This window comes from Suricata suricatta, chromosome 5, assembly GCF_006229205.1.
Source record: "Suricata suricatta isolate VVHF042 chromosome 5, meerkat_22Aug2017_6uvM2_HiC, whole genome shotgun sequence".
NCBI lineage: Eukaryota > Metazoa > Chordata > Mammalia > Carnivora > Herpestidae > Suricata > Suricata suricatta.
The window spans coordinates 60944569-60965501 of NC_043704.1; the positions used below are offsets into that span (position 1 = coordinate 60944569).

At 37.2% G+C, this 20933-nt stretch overlaps 1 long non-coding RNA gene across 1 annotated transcript in view; it reads right to left on the reverse strand.

The window, feature by feature from the left end:
* Positions 1-20933, reverse strand: part of LOC115291765 — a 597304-nt gene that overhangs the window by 90233 nt on the left and 486138 nt on the right. The window contains exon 6 of the long non-coding RNA XR_003908662.1: positions 15752-15822. This is a non-coding gene — a long non-coding RNA (uncharacterized LOC115291765). The remainder of the gene's footprint in view (positions 1-15751; positions 15823-20933) is intronic.

The following is a 20933-nucleotide window of genomic DNA, read 5'->3' on the forward strand; positions in this document are numbered from 1 at the left end:
ATACAAGTGAGGAGAGTAGGTATCATTGTCTTGTTCCTATTCTTAGAGGAAATGCTTTTATCTTCTACCATTAAGTATAATATTAGCTGTGGACTTGTCATAGAAGGTTTTTCTCATGTGGAGGTATATAACCCCTTTGTTGAGACTGTTTATCACAAATGAATGTTCAATTTTGTTAAATGCTATCTCTGTATATATTGAGGTGTCATATGAATTTTATCCTTCATTTTGTTAATGTGTTGTATGATGTTGATTGATTTGTGTATGTTGAACCATCCTTACATCTTGGAGTAAATCCCACTTGATTATGATGTATGATCCTTTCAGTGTACTATTGAATTTGGTTTGCTAATATCTGATTGAGGAATTTTGCACTTATTGTTAATCAGGGGTATTGGCCTCTAACTTCCTTCCTTTTCCTTTTCCTTCTCCTCTCCCCTCCCCTTTTCTGCTTTCCCCTCCTCCCCTCTCCTCTTTCTTCCCTCCTCTCCTCTCCTCTCCTCTCTTTTTTTGGTGTCCTTGTCTGCTTTTCATTTCTTGGTAATGCTGGCCTCAGAAAATGGAAATTTTCATGCCTATTCTCTTTTTTGGGAGAGTTTGAGAAAATCAGTACTAATTCTTTGAATATTTGGTAGAATTCAGCAGTGAAGCTGTCTGCTCTTGAACTTTTTGGCGACAGACGCTTTTTATTACCAATTCAATTTCACTACTAATAATTAGTCTATTCAGATTTTATTCTTCATGATTCAGTGTTGGAAGACTGCAGGATTCTAGGGATCTATCCATTTCTCCTAGGTCATCTGAAATGTTCACAGGAGTCTTATGATCCCTTGTGTTTCTGTGGTATCAGTTATGATGTTTCCTCTTTAACTTACAATTTTATTAATTTGCACCCTCCCTCTTTTTCTTGGAGAATCTAGCCAAAGGTTTGTCACTTTTGTTACCTTTTCAGAGCACCAGCACTTAGTTTCATTGATCTTTTCAAATGCATTTTAATCTTTATTTCATTTCTTTCTGCCCCAATTTTTATTATTTCCTTCCCTCTACTAACTCTGGGCTTCATTTCTTCTTTTTATGGTTCCATTAGGTGTGAAAAGTTGTTTATTTAAAAATTTTCTTGTTTCCTGAGATAGGCCTATATCGTTAAGAACATCTTCCTTAAAACTACTTTTGCTTCATTCCACAGACTTCAATGTATTTCTGTTTTCATCCATCTCTAGGTTATTTTTTTTATTTCTCTTTTTATTTCTTCTATGACTCCAACGTTGCTCAGTAACATGTTGTTCAGTCTCCATGTATGTGTAGTTTTTCCAGTTTTTTTTCTTTGTAATTGGTACCATTGTGGTCCAAAAAGATTTTTGATATGATTTTAGTATTTTTAATTTACTGAAACTTATTTGTGGGCTAACATATACTCTATCCTGGAGAATGTTCGATGGGCAATTGAGCAGAATATGTATTCTGCTGTTTTTGTATAGAATGTTCTGTATATATCTATTAAGCTCATCTGGTCTAATGTGTTGTTTAAGGTCACTGTTTCCTTACTGATTTTCTGTATGGATAATCTAAATCTATTCACTGATGTAGGTGGGGGTATTAAAGTGTCCTACTATTATTGTATTACTGCAATTTTCTCCCTTTAGATCTGTTATATTTGATTTACATATTTTGGTACTTCTATGTTGTCATATATATTTACAAATGTTATAACTTCTTGCTGGGTTGATTTTTTTAACATTATGTACTGCCCTGATTCTCTTTGTATTTTATTACACTTTTTGTTTAAAGTACACCCTGTCTAATATGAGTAAGACTATACTAGCTTTCATTTCATTTTATTTGCATGGAATATCTTTTGTCATCCCTTTACTTTCAGTATGTGTGTGTCCTTACACTGAAGTGAGTCTCTTACTTTTTTTTTTTTTTATTAATTCTTCCACTCTTTGTCTTTCGACTAGAGAATTTAATCCACTTACATTGAAAGTAATTATTGATAGGTGTGTACTTATTTCCATGTTGTTAATTTTTTTTTCTGGCTGTTTTATAGTTCTTCTGTCCCTTTCTTCTTCTCTTGCTCTTTTCCTTTGTAATTCAATGACTTTCTTTAGTGATATGTCTAGATTCTTTTCTCTTAATCTCTTGTGTACCTATTATAAATTTTTGCTTTGTGGTTACCATGAAGCTTACAGAAACAACTTATATGCATAACATTCTATTTTAAGTTGATACCATTCTACAGTTCTATAATTTTACTCCCTACTCTTTCATGTTTTTGATGTTACATTTTATGTCTTTTTATGTCTCCCCTAACTAATCATTATAGCTTTAATTTTTACTAATGTGTCTTTTAACCTTCAGTATATATTTATAAATGATTAATCTGCTACTTTACTATATATTTATCTTTTCCAGTGAGATTTTTACTTTCATAAGTTTTCTTGTTATTAATTAGTGGTATTTCTTTTTAGCTTAAAGCAGTCCCTTTAAAGCTTGCAAATAAGGCCAGTTTAATAGTGACAAACTCCTTTAGCTTTTGCTTGTTTTGCTTGTCTGGAAGATTCTTTATCTCTCCTTTGCATGTAAATGATAACCATGCTGGGTAGAGTATTCTTGGTTGGAAGTGTTTTCCTTTCAGCAGTTTGAGAATATGTCATGCCACTCTCTTCTGATATGCAAAATTTCTACAGAGAAATCTGCGGATAGCCTTATGGAGTTTCCCTTGTATGTAGCTATTTTTCTCTCACTGCTTTTAAGATTCTCTGTTTGTCATTAATTTCTGCATTTTAATTATAATGTGTTGGAATGGATTTTTTGGGGGTTCATCTTACTTTGAACTCACTGGGCTTCCAGGACCTAGAGGTCTTTTCCCTGCCTAGGGTAGGGAAAATTTCAACCATTATTTCTTAAAATAAGTTCTCTGCTCCTTTCTCTCTCTCCCTTTTCTGGGACCCCTACAATGCAAATGTTATTCTGCTTGATATCCTATAGATCCTTAAACTGTCTTCATTTAATTTTTTATCTTTCTGCTGCTCTGTTTGGATGAATTCCATTGCTTTGTCTTCCAGCTTGCTAATCCATTCTTCTGCTTCATCCAGTCTGCTGTTGAATCCTTCTAGTGTAATTTTTCAGTTCAGCTATTGTACATTTGAGCTCTACGAGTTCTGTTTGGTTCTTATATTTTCTATATCTTTGTTGAAGTTTTCAGTGTGTTCATCAATTCTTTCCCTGTTTGTTGGTCATCTTTATGACCATTATTTTGAATTCTTGATCAGGTAGATTACTTACTGACCTATCATTAAGGTATTTTTCTGGGGTTTTCTCTTTTTCTATCATTTGAAACATTTTCTCTTTCATTTGAAATATTATCTCATTTTTCTTGCCTCTGTGTATTTGTTTTTATGTATAAGGCAAAGCAGCTGTCCCCCTTAGTCTTGAAGAAGTGAACTTATGTGTTAATAAACTTCACTGTTCAACTTTGCTCTAGTTCTTGGTTGTGTCTCAAACATTTGTGATTATCTAAACCACTTGATTTTATTGATATGTTCCTATCATTGAACATATGACAAGACCTGTCAGTGTTCCTAGGGAGGAATTTAATTGAGCACCTAGTTTCCGGATAACTGAAAGCCAGACCCAGTACCTTTTAAAGTACATATGTGGTGCCTGGGTAGCTCAGTTGTTAAGCATCCAAGTCTTGATTTCGACTCAGGCCATGATCTCACAGTTTGTGAGTTTGAGCCCTATGTTGGGCTCTGCACTGACAGCATGTAGTTTGCACTACAAGGGTAGAGAAGATAACCATGTTCATTAGGATTTGGTCAGATATGTTCACCTTGAATAATCTTGACTAAGAGTGAGAGCAGGTAGCAATAATGCCTCCATTGGCCTATCCTTTTTAAAGTTAAATATCAATTTTTGGGGTGTCTGGGTGGCTCAGTTGGTTAAGTATCAGACTCTTGATTTCAGCTTAAGTCATTATCCCATGGACATGAATTTGAACATGAGTTGGGGTCTGTGTTGATAGTGTGGAACCTGGTTGGGATTCTCTCTCTCCACTCCCTCTGCCCCTCCTCCACTCTCTCTCTGTTTTAAATCTAAAAACTAACTAACTAACTAACTAACTAACTAATTAACTAACATATATACACATATACAGTCTTGTGGGTCTGCAATCATAATCCCTGCTGGCCCTCAGACCAGGAGTTCTGGAGGTGTCCCCTGGGCAAAAGTTGCAAAAATTGGAGCTCCAAATGAGTGTATAAGCTCCTTTATGGTGTCTTGTCAATGTGTAGTGAGGCCAATGGGGTGCCCAAGGTTGGCGTTTTCCTATTTACATTCCCTGGGAGCACCACTTCAGTTTCTAGATATGTGGGAAACCTAAAGCCTATCCCTTAGGCTGAAGCTCCAGGCTAAGTATGTAGGTCTTTTTCATAGGGGTTGTGTTTCAGTCTGCTATCTGTTCAGTGCCCTCAAGGTGGCAGACCACCAAGAACTGTCTTTCTGATTTCATGGAGCTCAAGAATACCAGCCCTCTTGGCTTCGAGCGCCAGGAAATAACGGGCATCCCCTGTGTGGATTGGTGCCCCCACTGGCTTTAATTAGGCAGCTGGAGACTGTAAGAGCAGGGCATTCTTGCCAGCTTCAGAAAGGCAGCAGGTAAATGTCTTGACTGGGTGCACCCATAGACTCCAAGAATGCAGCAGAATGATGTCTTGTCTGTGTGCAGGTGCCAACTTTAGGCTAGGAGCATATTGCGACTATTTGTGCTTGTCAGCCCCAGCCTGGGAGTGAGGTAGTGTTGAACCACCCACACTCTCTTGCTCAGCAAGTGCTGTAGTGCTGTAACCACTTGCCCTGCCTTTCTTATCAAAATGGTTGGAGAGTGTCATATCTAAACTCACTTGCCTGTGCCAACAGGGTTGGTAGAGAGTATAAAAATAGCGTCCACCAGGGCTTCTATCCCTAGGCCATGTTTCAACTGTCCCCTGCCTCTCCAGCATATGATTTTAAATTAGCAAATAAATGTCCTTCTTACACAGTCCAGGTGCTTTTCAAACTGTTATTATTCCTATGGGTCTCAAGGCAAGTGAGATAGCATGTGAATCCTTGAAGCAAGGTCAGCCCTGATGGTTTTCTAAGCCAGAAATTTTAGAGGCTCATCTTGGAGCACTTGATGTGGGGCACTAGCCTCTCACTCCTCTAGAAGTACCAGACTGATGAGATCTTTTCCTACAAGGGTTGCTACACCAGCAGTTGGAGTTTGGGTGGGACTATGTCTCTGCCTCTCTTATTTATCTCAATGTGGTCCTTTCATACTTTGTTGTGGAGATCCTGTTAATTTAATTTTCAGATCCTTCTCAGAGGGGAAAATCCATACAAAGCTGTAGATTTCTTGTGTCCAGGGGAGGAACTGAGTTCAGAATCTTCCTACACTGGCACCTTGCAGAAGTCCAAAGACTTTTATTTTGAAGACAAAATGAGTTTTAACTCAATGGAAACTGCAGTAAAGTCTCAGACACTGTAATCAGTGACTGCATTAAAACTCATTAGAAGTATGCCAACTTCTATGTGAGGCCACAATTCAGCCAGGATTACAAAGAAACATTATCCACTTTGCCTGTGGCCATCCTGACATTTTCTACTGTAAAATTATGGATCAAGGCAATCACCTCCAATATGTTACACACAAATATACACACATACACACACAAACATTCAGTGATTTTTCTCCTGTGACCATATAATAAGCCATAAGTTTTTAGTTTACTCTAGGCTAAGGTCTAGCAAACACATATAAAAAACATATTAAATTTTTCTGATTATAAATATAATAGTGTTCACCAAATATTCAGTGACTGGTTAAACCACTGTGGTACCCCTACAAGGAATCTATAAGGTTGCCAAAAAAGTTAGATTTATATATTATATGACAAGACATATGACATACATGATAAAGCCTCTTGCATGGATAAAATGAAGATCTATCTGTATATATACTGGGATATACATAAACATTTTTTTTCTGGGAAGATATACAAGACACTTTTGATTGGAGGGACAAGGAGAATTATATGTTTTATATATTATATAATCATATCTTTATATTTATATTTATTATACAATTATATATTTTTTCTATTCTGTTTGAATTTCCAATTATATGCTTAAAAAATAATGCCAGTAAGATCTTATACCTGAGTAGCAAGGTTATGAGAAATTTTTTTATTTTTCTGTACTAAAAAAACATATATTTTAAGAGGAAATATCTCTAAAATAGATGATATAAAAGTCATTCATGTTATAAGAAATTTGAAAGTACTAAAAAAATAATTAAAAAAACCTTATAATCCTCTGAATCAACAATTACCACTGTTGAATTTTGGTGGGTTGTGTTCAGTTTGTGAAATCTTTCCTCCTCCACTTTGGGGAAAGAAGAAAGATTCTTTTCATTCTTTTAGGTGGAGGGACCCAAAACATCTCTATGAACTGTTCTGCTATCTATCTTTCTGGACACGCTCCATCAGCACACTGTTTTTGATTGCTAGATGCTGCTGAAGCAGCATAGGCTATATGTGACACCTCTCAAAACTGCACAAGTCTTCCTGGTCCTGCTCCCTGAAATGCATGATCCTTGTATCACTTCATAATACTCTCTGGCATGTCTTTATAGAGATCTTGGGATCTCTATGGAGTTGGAAGCAAAAGTATCCTCATCATGCCCCACAATTATTATAGTGTTTGCACCAAAATAGTTTGTGGAGGGTTCTGTTTTTTTCTGAAGATACAGAGATGCTTCCCTGAAACGTACTTGGGCCTCAGGATTTCTTCAAAGCTAAGGACATTGAAAGAAGAACACAGAGAGGTGACATTCTTGTTATTTCTTAGGTAATTGACTTCTAGATTACAACACCTTTCAGTAGTTTATTTTTTGAGGATGATTTTCTGAGGTAGGGTTTTAACCCTCTCTTCCATATAAACACCTAGGTGTTACACTTCAGCTTTTAAGTACCTTATCCTTTTTTCAACAAATTTAAGAATTATCCCACCTTTGTTGTTGCTGCTATGGATAATAAGATAATAATGATAATCATTATTTTTATTATGGCTAACTTTCATTGATTGTTTTTATAGGTTGGGTAGTTTGCCTAACACTATTTTTAATTCTCAAAATACCACCATTATTGTTGTGTTATTTCATAAATGAGAAAAATCAGACTCACAAATGTTAAAAACTTGTCAAATGTCACAAATTCATTAACAGGCAGATGAAGAGTCACATCTGCCTTGGGCTGGTTCCAAACCTCCCTCAAGATCACTTTTCAGATTAGGTTTGTACACCACGCCCACAGCTTTCCTTTTTGCTTTCTTATCTTTCTATTACTGTGTTTGTGTGCATGTGTGCGTGTGTGTGTGTGTGAGAGAGAGAGAGAGAGAGAGACAGAACTCCAAATAAAATTTATAAAAATTCCTTCGTTAGGACTCCATTTTTCGCACCTCTAAAATGGATAGCAACTATCTCAGAGGTTTATTATGAGGACCAAATGAGATAATATACGTGAAAGCACCTAGTACACCTAAAATAAAACATTATCCTTATTGCTATACATGTTTCCCTCCTTTGCATAATGGATGTATTCTGGAGAAGGTGATTATGGAAATGTATAGGCATAACTTCTATTATCAAATCACAGAGCAATTACATTATAAAATTGTAGAAAAAAGATTCCTGGCAGATTGTGGTGAAGACCTGATGTACGGCAGGGGTTCAGGTGGAGGTTGTGCTGCTGAGGATTACTCTGTGAGCAGTCTGTGTGTCACTGTTACTTTTTAAACCCCCTTACCTCCCTCTTCTCAGCCTCCAGGTAATTCCTGAATCTCATTCATCAGTTTCCAGAGATGATTTCATTCTTTTCTTTCTGTCTGATTATGAGGTCCAGTGGCATTTGCATGAAACAATGATAACTTGGCCTGGTGGCCCTATCCCACACGTCATATAGAATAGTTAGAAAATCCCTTTAATTTGATATTTCCAATTAGATACACTTACTCTGTATATTTGTTGTAAATTTTAGTAATATGTATTAACAATACTTATATTAGATTCATCATATTCACCATACTAAAATGCTTCTGGGTCAGGAACCATGTCTTCTACTCTTTTTTGGAAACCTTACACTTACAAATGAGTCCTATAAATAAAATAAAACTTTAAATAGCACTGACTTCACTTTCAACTCATAACTAAACCTGACTCTGGGATTGAAGTGCTATTTTCACCCTCTAGTCTCATCAGACATGAGTGTGTTATGTTACTGACAGAGGCCAAGCTATATGCCCCCATAATTCACTTCTTTGTAACAACCAGTTGCATCATGGTGCTTGCCTTTCCTTGAAGAACTAGGCCTTTCTTAGTTAATGCCTTAATTACTCTTCTCTCAGGACATCCTTTATCTGTGGAAAATATTCAGAAAGAATGGAATTTTAAAAATAAACCATCTGTTGCCCAAATCCTGAGAAAAGCAATAATGTCTGAAAACACTAGATTCAATTAGTCAGGAGGCACAAAAGCCTTATTCAATGTATTAGCTTTCTTATGTTTAGAATTCAGGTAAGAAACAAGATCCAACCTTAGCATGCCAACAGGTATCAAGTGAGAGAGGTCAGCAAAGTCTACACTCCTATGAGGCAGCTTGGATACATCAACTAGAAATATTCCTTATAAATTCTAAGAGGAGACCTTGTTCCAGATTATCTTACACATGGCAGCAGCCTAAGAAACTACCAGATAGCCTCTCTAATTCTAGACCAATTAAACAAGGTACACTTATATTTCATTTAATATTTTCTCATAAGCAGACTATAAGATCTATTCAAGATCACCTTCATTTTACTGCTTGTTCATATTTCCATACCTGTCCTCTATCCCCATTTCACTACTTATTCATTTATTCATTATACAACAAATATCAAGTACCTTAAGAGAATGAGTAGACATGATAAATGATTGATAAACAGATCACCAGATTAAAAAAAAATAGCTAGCTAGATTTATAAAACTTAATGTTTTTTAATTTATTTTAGAGAGACAGAGAGAGACAGAGCATGATCAGCAGAGGGGCAGAAAGAGATGGAAACAGAATCTGAAGCAGGCTCCAGGCTCTGGCAGTCAGCACAGAGCTTGATGTGGGGCTCAAACTCTTGAACCGTGAGGTCATGACCTGAGCTGAAGTCAGCCACTTAACTGACTAAGCCGCTCAGGTGCCCAAATACTTAGCTAGATTAAATATATTCGAGTCATGACTTTAAGAAATGGGTAAGAAAGAAGATTCCAGATGTAGAAGTCCTTAAACTAACTACTGAAGGAGAGATGGTATTTCAAAATATAGAAAAAAAAAGAGAAATCATTTGAAGCAGAATAAACCACATGAACAAAAAAATTATCATACACTGAGTAAAGCAAATCATTTAGTTTGTGAAAGGGAGTAGCAAGAAGTAAAATTGATAATTTTGGGGTCAACTAGGACTAGATCACAGGGGAACTTGAGTGCCAACCAAAGAACATTACTCTGTCAAGAATATAAATCTAGGGGCACCTGGGTGGCTCAGTCCGTTAGGCATCTGACTTTGGCTCAGGTCATGACCTCACTGTCTGTGAGTTCAAACCCCACATCGGGCTCTGTGCTGACAACTCAGAGCCAGGAGCCTGCTCTGGATTCTGTCTCCCTCGCTCTCTGCCCCTCACCCACTCATGCTCTGTCTCCCTCTGTCTCTCAAAAATAATAAAAATGTTAAAAATTTAAAAAAAGAATATAAACCTAAAGAAATTTCAGTAAACAACTCACAGCATCATAATTTTATTGGAGCTCCACAGGGAGATGCCACATTAGTGGTAGAGGAAAGGTCTTCACCTCTAATGAGTCTTACTCCAGCATGAGATTATCATGCTTCATCTACTGAGGTTAATCACATCACATGATTTAAACAAGAATCTCACCAGCTCTTAGTCACATCGGCATTAATCCTTCATTCTCAGTAACAGATTCTATAGAGTTGTTTAAAGTGTGATGGTGAGTCTGGCTTAGATGAGAGAGAAGAATATCTGCTTACATGGAAGATGTCTGTAGAAAAGTTTGACATAAGCTATAATTTGGCTTTATATAGAGTCAATATGTTCATAAATGATTGGTTACATACCTATATTTAGTTCTGCTTTCTGCTGTGATACAAACAATCATTTCAATGTGTTTGGAACTCTGACATACCTACACTGCTAATTTATTGCTCGCTATTGTACTTACTGACTTCTCATATGCTTTGTATTTTATGTGTGTTTATTCTCTGCCCTTACCCTCCAAATATTAGCTCTTTCAAGATAAGGAGCTTCTGTATGTGTCTATTTTGTTTACCCTAGAACCTAAAACAGATACTTGTTGGAAGACCACTTTTGAAAATGAAATCAAAATATAGAAGAGGGTAAGCAAATGTTAACTGGAGTATGGGGGGAAAAAGGTTTCTACCTAAAGCCCCTTTCCAAAAATTCATATATAATTTGAAAATATCATCAACTAATAACTTCAGGAACTAATTTTCTATAAAACGCAAGGAACTTTTGAAAAATGTACCTATTGGTTTTCTTATTGTTATTGGAACAACAATCTCCTTCTTTCCGTTTTATCCAGATGGCTGTCATGGTAAAGACAGACTTTCTGGGGTACAGCAAATGAATTCAGGGCCTCTGACTCCAAGGGGAAGGTTCTCAGCACTATTTTATACCAGTTTGTATTTTATAAGAAACAATATTTTAGTGCTGAAATGTATAGGATTCTAGAATTTGAACTGAAATAATGCCATTAGCTTATGGCCTTTCTACTAGTAGACAGCTTTCTCAGAAATAATGAAACAAACAAACAAACAAAAATAAGACAAGTGGCAATATAGAAAACAAAGGCTAAACATGACCATTTTTAAGTTTAATTTTAAAATCCAGATGGTTCTTTTTCACTGTAATTGTATTGTATCCCACTGGCAGAAAGGAATGCGATTTAGTGTAGTATATAAATGACAGTAGGTCAGCCACAGCTCAGTGAGCTCTGGGAACATTATAGTTTCTCTCTCTTCAGAGGCTCCTTTATCCTGAAAATATGTTCTGGATTAAAATTCTCATTCTAGACATCATATTTTTCAATATAAAAACCTAAACTATCAAAGTACTAAAAGAAAACACTGGTAAATCCCTTTATAATCTTGGCATGGGGAAAGACTTTCTACCTATGACTCAATATCTAGAAACCATAATAGAAAAGACTGAATTAAAAACAAACTTCTGTCTGGCAAAAATATATGTACCATAAAGAGGAATTTTTTAAAATATAAACTGGGAAAGAAAACTTCAATATTTTCATGAAGATAAAATAATTCACAATATTCATATAGATGAGCAGATTATCTCCTTAATATATAAGTAGCAGGAAATCATTGAGAAAAAGACTAAGAATCCAATAGAAAGGAATAAAGGAGATGAACAGACACATTATAGAAAAATAAACACCCAGATAGTAAACACATTAAAGAATGCTCAGAATCATTTATAATAAGGAAAACTAAAAATAAAAGAAGATAACTTTTACCTAACAATTGGCAAAAATCCAAAGTCTAAAAAGACCCTATTTTGTGGAAGCTACGGTTAAAGGGGTACTTTCATATATTACCAATGGGACTGCTCATTAATACAACCCCTCTGGAAATCAATTTGGCAAAGTTTCTCAAATTTTAAGATGCATGTAACCCTTTGACCAACAATTTTACTTCTGAGAATTTATCCTGCAGAAAACCAGCACATCTACAAAATGACTAATGTACAAAGGTTTTCACTGGAGCATTGTTTGAAATGACAAAAACTGTTTATAAGTAGGGACTGGTGGAATACACTTTGACACAGTTAAGTAAAGGAATACTGTGGTTCTGAATAAAAGATTAAGGTATCTCCCTCTTTTTTTGATATGGAAAGATATCCAAGATACACTGGTGAATGTGATTGAGAATTGAATGAAAAAATATAAAAATGACCAATTCAACAATTATCTCAGATGAAAGTGAAAATGAAAGTTTCATGGCCGCGATATAAAGGTTCCTGAGCTGCCCCATCTTTTAGGCACTGGTACAACCAACATTCGGGCAAGTACAGTAAACCAGTGTTTGGCTTCCACGGGACTCCATCACCTTGAACCATAAAATGCTTCACGTTCTTCTCTCACTAGCTCAGTAGCATTCTCATGATGTTACTAAATCCTAGAAATGCCTTTCTAGGCCCAATGGAGTTACTAGTAAAATCTAAAATGACATTAAAATGTGATCATGAACTAGCTGTGATAAATTCCACTTAAAAGCCTGGGGTGATTCTCTATACGTTCTACTTTCCATGTGTTGAATGGACATGTGGTTACCCACCTGTTGCTATATAAGAAGAAAATACATTTCTGTGGGAGTTTAAATGTAGGAGATTATTAAAAATAATGACTTTCATATATTCATTTGCTAGGTACTATTTATCAAGATTCTAAGGTACTCAGGTGGTATAGTCAGTATGCATGAGTTTATTAACATAAGGCAGAATACAGCATTAGGCAGATGATGTATATTGAATACTTGGAGGTTCCTAAAGGAGAAGCCTATGTAAACAGCAGCCTAATTTTTGTACAAGAAGCAACACATTTATTCACTGGCCAGAAATTAGAGCATTAGCCCAACAAACTGTTTCTCCAAAGGTTTCCTCATTTACAGTCAGACTGTTATCTGAAACAACCTATAAAATTTGATTCCCCATTTCTTTTGTCCTATTACTTTTTTGGTAAAGAGATAACTGATGAGTTACACATTTGGTATAAGAATTTCTTCCTCTGGGTATTTATTTTAGGCAGTGATTTTAAAACACACAGGAAGGTAAGAAGGAAGTATTGATTGATTCCTTATTAATTAAACACCCAATATGTTCTGAGTATTTTGCTAGCATTAAAGATAGAGTCCCTGCCCTCAAATATTTTAGTCTTTTGGGGAGAAGGGAAAGTAAAATCCAATGAATTATGACATAGGGTGACAGCCGCTATACTCAAGTTAAGCACAAATAGCTATGTGAGAACAAGGCATGGGACCTTGACTTTTAATGAGGAGGTTCAATAACAATTTTGGAGGAGATGATGCCCAAGCTGCAAATTATAAGATGGGAAGGGGCAAAGACTAGAGAGGATGGAAGGAAATGCCAAGTTATGGTAACATCAAAAATACAAAATAAAATTAAAAAGTTTTTAAAATAACAGAGAAAGGCAAGGTATGGTCCAATCAGCAACCTGTAGGTTGTTCTAGACAGAGCACTCAGATGTTTGGAAATAGGAGGAAATGGGGTTTCAGAGGCGGGTAGGGCCCCCCAGTGTTTGACGGAAGCACCACTTTAGATGAGATGGTCAGGGAAGGCTGAGACTTGGATGAAGAGAAAGTGCCAGCTATGGGAGCTCAAGGAGAAGAGCATTCCCAGCAGAGAAGCACACTCAGTATACAGATAAGTCTATTCCAAGGAGTGGTTAAAGAGCTAGGGGCACTGATTTCCTGGGTGTCAGAGATGAGAAGAACAATTCCAAATACTATTCCTCTGACTATTATCTAATCTCTTTTGTTGTCTCTGGAACCATGGCTCTTTCCCATCAATGAATTCATTCAGTCCCTGTAATCAACTCTGATTAGTGTTGTTTAACATCAATCTTTTCTACTTTTTTTCAAAGAAAGATACCAATCAGTTCTGCACACCCCTGCTTGTTAAAAGCAGCACCTCTCCTGCTGACTTACCGTTCTCTTAATCAAAAGGGCAGGAGGAAGCAGTTGGGATTCACATTTCTTTTTTTTTCTTTCAAAGTACACAAATGTCAACTTCCTCGAGGATGTTTGGCATAGCTGAGTTCAGTCATGTAATGTACAAAGTCAGCTGCATCAAAAGGCTGTAGGCTGCCCACTGCTAAAATGGAGGGAGAAAAGGAAACCAAGGGCCCCTCTGAAGTGTGAATGAGTGCATAGGCCACTGTCACATGTGTATTTACACTGAGGACATGCTGAGCTGACAAGGGAGTTTAGGAAACATGAACCTCTACCATTAGACTTCTCTGTCTTCACCTTCAAAACTCTGGAGCAGCATCTCTCCCTTTCCTATTTTTGTTGTTGCACCCAGCCAAGCAGTCTTGATATAGCTTCGTAGCACTCCCAGGCTACGACCATTTATATGTATTTAAAAATTGTTTTTGCTACTAGTCTTTCAGCATTTAGCCGAAGGGTATAATTCTCCTGCCTCTATGGACTTGGAAGTGTTAGCACCTAGGACAGGCACTGGCACCACGTTGTTGGTTGGTTGGTTGGTTCATTCATTCATTCTCTTATTCATCATGTGACTTCAATATGAAAAGCCCTTGCGAACAGTTATCCTGGAAGATGCTTCTAACAGGGAAAAGCAGAACAGCAGTTTTCTAAAGAGTTCAATAGCTTAAACTGTAACTTAACTTAGTTTCAGAAATAGGTAAAAAGTCTGAAAGTAATATTTGTGAACATGTTTAAACCTGCGTATATACTCCCATCAAGCACAAAAATCATCATATGTGGTTATGGTCCCGAAACAAAGTCACAGAAGTTATTTAATATTTGTAATGATGTAGAGCTGGTAATGTTTCACAAATAACATTTCATGCAATCTCATCATTGTTCTAATGTGAACACGTAAGCTATGAGGAAGTACAAGGTCATATAGTTCAGAATTTCAGCCAGAACTACAATTTAAGCTCAAAATTCCTAATCTAGGAATTTCTATTTTATGTGATGAAAGCAACAAACTCTGATCTAGAGAAAGCCTCCTTTACTCACCGGAAATGCCTCTGACTTCCTGGGAAAAACACAAGAAGTGTAGGATCACTTTTATATGGAACAAACTGATACATCACTATTTTCATGGGTTCTAAAAAACATCTCTTACAGTTGTGTTTCTCAAATTTCCCTGATCATACCAACTGACTAGGTTTCTTGTATCAGATGCAAATACCAAGACTGCTCCATAGAAGTTTCTGATTCTCTACATCTGAAGTAGGACCCAGAAATGTGCATATTTCACAGGTCACCCCAATGATACTTAGGATCAAGGACACACTTGGGAAACACTGTCCTAGATAATGCTGTACAACGGCAGCTCAAAAATTCTTCATTCCTAATGAATCATTCCCTTTCAACATTTTAAGCAGGTACAGACTCTCATAGCAAAACTACAAGTTCATTATTTTAAAAATAACTTTAGATATATTTGCTGAGTTTTAGGGCTTTTATCAATAGCAAGAAAAAGTCAAATAAGGTTCTTAACTAGCTGACTCCCACAGAAGTATCAGCTTCTAACTCCCAAATATCAATGTCCAATTAATTGTTTAAAAAAGCCTGTGTTCAGTAAGTATCCTTAATTGTAAACAGAGTTTCTTTTTTTTTCATTTTTATTTGTCTGTCAATCTGGTTGATCAAATTACTAACATCTATTCCATTGGAGGTGGTCTTCAGAAAAATCAGTCTGCTTTTGTTGCATCCCAGACACATTAATAATAGCAATAAGAAGAAAATATACGAAAGATAATTCAGAATAGAAATCTCTATGTTTGAGCCCAGTACCCCTCCTGCTCAGTAAAACACCTGTCTTCTACCTTTTTGACACTCAGAAATAGGCCCTTTCACAACATCTCACCTCTCTCTGATGAGTTAGTCTCTTCCTTCCAAATTCTGGCTGAGACAGAACTCTTCTGTTCTTCCCCCTACCTTTTAGAAAAAGGCACAGTCAGGAAATACTATCTAAGAGGAGTCCCATTCCTTGTGTCTTTCGGTCAGACTTTTATTAAATGGATACCAAGCCAACCAACCAAAAAACAAAAATACTCCTGTCACTTATTTCGCAATAATTCCACAATCTTGAGGAAAATTGAATTTTGGGGAAAAGAATGGTCCATGCCCTCTTATAAGCATGAGAGGGAGGGGCAATGACTGTAAAGAATGTCTTTTAATTGTGGTTGTACTGTAGTTATATTAAGAATTGCACAATTAATTCCCACTATCAAATTAAAATGGTAAACAGGCCTAGATTAAAAACACAAGTTGGCTCTACTTGTTTTCCTCAGTTATATACAAAATAATAATAAATTCAGTTTGCCATCACTACTATGTTGTTACTTTAGAGGAAAAATGTCTTTTTCTTCACAAGGCATATTGCATATTGTTGGTCAAGACCAAGCACTGTGATGTATGTATTTGTAGGTGTGTGACTGCTGCTAAAATAAGCACTGAAGATAGTAGACCGTTTCCCTCAGAAGCTTGAAGCACAATGATTTTTTTCCAACTGGGAGAGGCTGTGTCTCTTGAGTAGGGCAGAGGTCAAGAGACAGCAAGTGGTAGAGGTTGCAGCATGAAATGCACCTGACAGTCAGAATCCAGGAGGATAAGACAGCACCAGGATAGTATTAGAGACAGGGCCTGGGGATAGCAGAAAGGTAGGAGACTCTCAAGGTACAACTGAAACATTAGAGACGGTAGGTGACCATGGCTATAAGACCTCATCTCCACTGGCCACACAACATTGGCAAGCAACATTTGCAAGATCTCTTTAATATTGTAAGTGACCAGAACTAGCTTCCTGGATTAGGCTAGAATGACAACTGACAAGCTTCCCCTGGCCTCCTTTGGGACTCAAATGATAAAGCCACAGCAGCAGCAGCAGCAGCAGCAGCAGCAACAGCAACAGCAGCAACAGCAGCAGCAGCAGCAGCGGCAACAGCAGCAACAGCAGCAGCAGCAGCAGCAGCAGCAGCAGCAACAGCAGCAGCAGCAGCAGCAGCAGTAGCAGCAGCAGCAGCAAGAGCATAGCTCTGACCTGCAGTTCTTGCCCATCAAAGAGCTTGCCCTGTCTGCTCCCACTGACAGGCAGATAAATACAGAGATCTGTCAGCAAGTATATATTTATGTATATCTACCGCTCCTTCATACAGACCTACAGAGAATGCATAACAACTTTCAGTGGTGTAACACATTCACCCACTAATGGGGTGAGACCCATTACTCACAAATGGGTGAAAAGGAGCATCAATATTCAGGTCTTAACCCCAGTTTGTGGGCAGAAACCTGTCATTCCATTGCAGGCCGATAGGTCTCCTATTCAGACAGTCCTTGTTTAATTTTCCAAACACCCTTCCTCTAAATGGTGCTACTCTACACTGTGCAGACAGACAGGTTTGACAAGCAGAGCCATCAATTTCACATTTCCTATGCCAACTGCTGGAAAAATTAGGCCTAGTATATATCTGGGACTGTGGGCTGGGGAGGCCAGGGAGTTTGATAGTTAGGAGGTATTTTCCACATTTGAGACTCCAAACTTCATGGAGGATCAGGGGTGCCTGGCTGGCTCAGTCAGTAGAGCATGTGACTACTGATCTCGGAGTCGTGAATTCAAGCCCCATGTTGGGCATAGAACATACTTTAAAAAATGCATGAAACCAGAAGAGTTCAAAAATATATACTGGTAGCCTACTGTGGGGCGTACATTATGCTGAACCTACAACATAGAAAAGTAAGCCCTGGTCTTATCTAAAAGGAGCTCTGAGTAGGCAAGAAAATACTCCAATAACTATAGCATGGGGAGAGGGTATGTTAAAGAATAAAACAAAGCAATGTGTATATACAATTTTTGGTCAACAGAAAGTTGAATATAGTCATGATACATTGGCCAAGTTGTTACTCTTCAAGAAATGTCAGAAATACCCAAAGAAAGGCCAACTGGGAGCATAATTGATAATGATGGGTGAACTAGGCACACAGCAAAGGACAAGTTAATGAGCACTGTTTCTTACAAAGTATGAGAATACCCTTGGGATCTTTGAGACTGTCTCTGGATAAAGACAAAGCTTGGGATGGACTTGAGATTTCTGCTAGCATATAGTTTTTTGGTGTTGATCTGGTTGAATTGAAGCAGGAAGGAGGAACCACCATGGTTCAATTTGCTATTGAGGAGTCGAGCAGTGAGAGTTGGGAGCTATATAGTTAAGAACCTTCCTTCTGGGGGAAAAAGGGGTGATGGATGGTACAAACAAAAATAACATTCTTCCTAACCCCCCCCCCCCTGAGCAAATCAGACCTTTATGATATTTGAGATTTTCTGTCTAGTCATGCATTTCCAGATCTCACAAATGGGAGCCCAGAGGTATCTGTGCGTCCCGAGTTTATTACCTGAGCAGTCAAACTTTGAGGGCATATTTATTAGGTCATTTAGAGATATATTATGCTCTCACTGGTCAGAGGCTTGAGTGACCCCAAAGGTCCATTCCCCAATCTGATTCTACCTTATGAGTAGTAACCAACTTCCCCAAAATCAACCCAAAAGGTAAGGAGAAGATATTTTCCAGTTAAAATTATGGTTAGGTAGGACTAGGGATAGAGCTGATAGGGAAGAGACAAGGAGAGTGCTGTTAATATGTTTTAGAAATATCCACCCTCTGCTTTTAAGTCTCCACAATCATGACTATATTTGAGTTCTGATTGCTCTACATCTGAATGATTGCAATTTTCTCCCAGCTGGTATCTCTGACTAGAATCATTCCTCATACCACTCTGAACACTATAGCCAGGTCAACTCCTAAAATACTGCTTTCATCATTTTTCCTTGCTCAATTATTTAGCAAACCCTTATTGAGTTTTAATTGTATGACTGTATGTTCTCATCACCCACAAAGAATAAATTCTGGATTCCATCTGCCTTTCCAATTTTATATCTTAATTTTCACCAACATGGATCTCATCTCCAATTTCCTTAATTCCTGTACATACCAACTTCCTTCCCATTGCCATGCTTTCTTTGTTTGAAAATTTTCTTCATTCTCACTAATTCCCTGTTTCTGACAGCACATCACAGTGGTCCATCTTTCCTTCTCCCCAAAAGACCCTTTCCCCTTCATTCTTCAATGCTCAGTTTATATATATATATTATATATAATATGTGTATATGTACGTATGTATGTATACACATACATATATATATATATACAAAAACATGTAAGCTAAATCTCTCCCTCTACTATGAAGACTTCCACATATTAGTAGAGGTTACTCTGATGTGAATTCTTATAGCATTGACTGCCTTTTGTTATTGCTCATTTTGGCGAATAATAGACTAGTAATTCCCGCTTAATTAGTTTTAGGATCTAATTACTAATCTCTGCAACAAGACTATACAAACTATAAGCTCCTAGTAGGCAGGTATTGTATCTTTGACCATCAGTAACACTCTTAACTATTGTGACAGTTACTAATTAAGATTAGCATCATATTGTTTCTAAATTTAAATTGTATCTCTTCTTGTTTAAGAGTTCAACAAATGGTGATAATAAAGGGAACACAATAAATATATCAACATATAATGGTTAATGGTCTTTACTGGCTGCAACAATGTTGCATTTTGCTCTTAGTTCCTCCTCCTTTCACATGTGATATCTACTATTAGACACATTCTACACTAATGCCAACATAGCCCAATTAAATTTTACATTAAGATTTGGATGTTGTTAGCAGCAACCCAGAGGTAGAGCAGCTGTAGGGTAACTGAGACCAAGTTCAGGATAGAATATCTCTGAAAATTCATCAAGGAGCTAAGATAAGGACCATTGAATGAGGCATAGCAAACAGTACAACACAAAGTCTGCCAAGGTTGTTGAATGCTATTTCTTACAGATAGGGCTTGATATCAGCTTTCATTTACTTATTATTGATATAATCATATTTTTCTCAAAATATAATAAATATAGAAAGGGGTATGTGAACAACATGATATAAAGATCAAAATCAAGGTTAGAAACAAGGACATCAGATTAAAATGTGAATGGATAATGAATCACTTATAAAATTAAATTCAAATTTCAAATGGGAAGGGGGTGCCTGGGTGGCTCAGTCAGTTGAGCATCCGACTTCAGCTCACGTCATGATCTCACAGTTCGTTGGTTTGAGCCCCACGTGGGGCTCTGTGCTGACAGCTAGCTCAGAGCCTGGAGCCTGCTTCAGATTCTGTATCTCTCTCTCTCTCTGACCCTCCCTGATCGCATTGTCTCTCAAAAATAAAGAAAAAACATAAAAAGATTAAAAACTCAAATGGGAAGAAGGCATAGGTAAAGGCATAAGAACAAAATTGTAAAGATGATGTCGGTGGTACCATGAAGGAAAAAATGAAGCAGATAGAAGGGTAGGCCTATTATATTTATGAGAAATTTTGTACTGAGAGTTTCAAATCAGGCAAGAAGACAAAATTAACTAGGAGGGTTTTGACTGGAAGACTGAGAATAATAGTCAGGGACAGTGAATACAGTGACCTAGGTAAATAATGAGGTCAGCATCTGGAAAGTCAGATAGCCAGGATTATGACCTAAGTGAAGAGGCTGGAAGTAGAAGAACATTCATTCATTCATTCATTCACCCATCCTACATTTACTGAGCTGACAAAATTACTGAGTTATAATGCTAAACTGATCAACAGACCTACACTAGGCTATGCTTAACAGAATCTAGTTTAGTCAGAACTTAAGTGATAAGAAAAGAGCAACCAGAGGGAGTAGGTAATAAAAGCGAGCCCAGCAACTGAGGAATTCTGTATCAAGTACTGGAAACCAGTTTTTAAGGCTAAACTTAGAATCAAACCCACAATGTCCAAAGTACGAATTCCCTATATGTTTTCTCCTTAAGAAGACATTGAGCTTTGCTATTGCTGAGTCATAAGGGAGTTCTATGGATAGTTTTTTGAGGAACCTCCACACTGTTTTCTAGAGTGGCTGTACCAGTTTACATTCCTACCAGCAGTGTAGGAGGGTGCCCTTCTCTCCACACCCTCGCCAGCATCTATA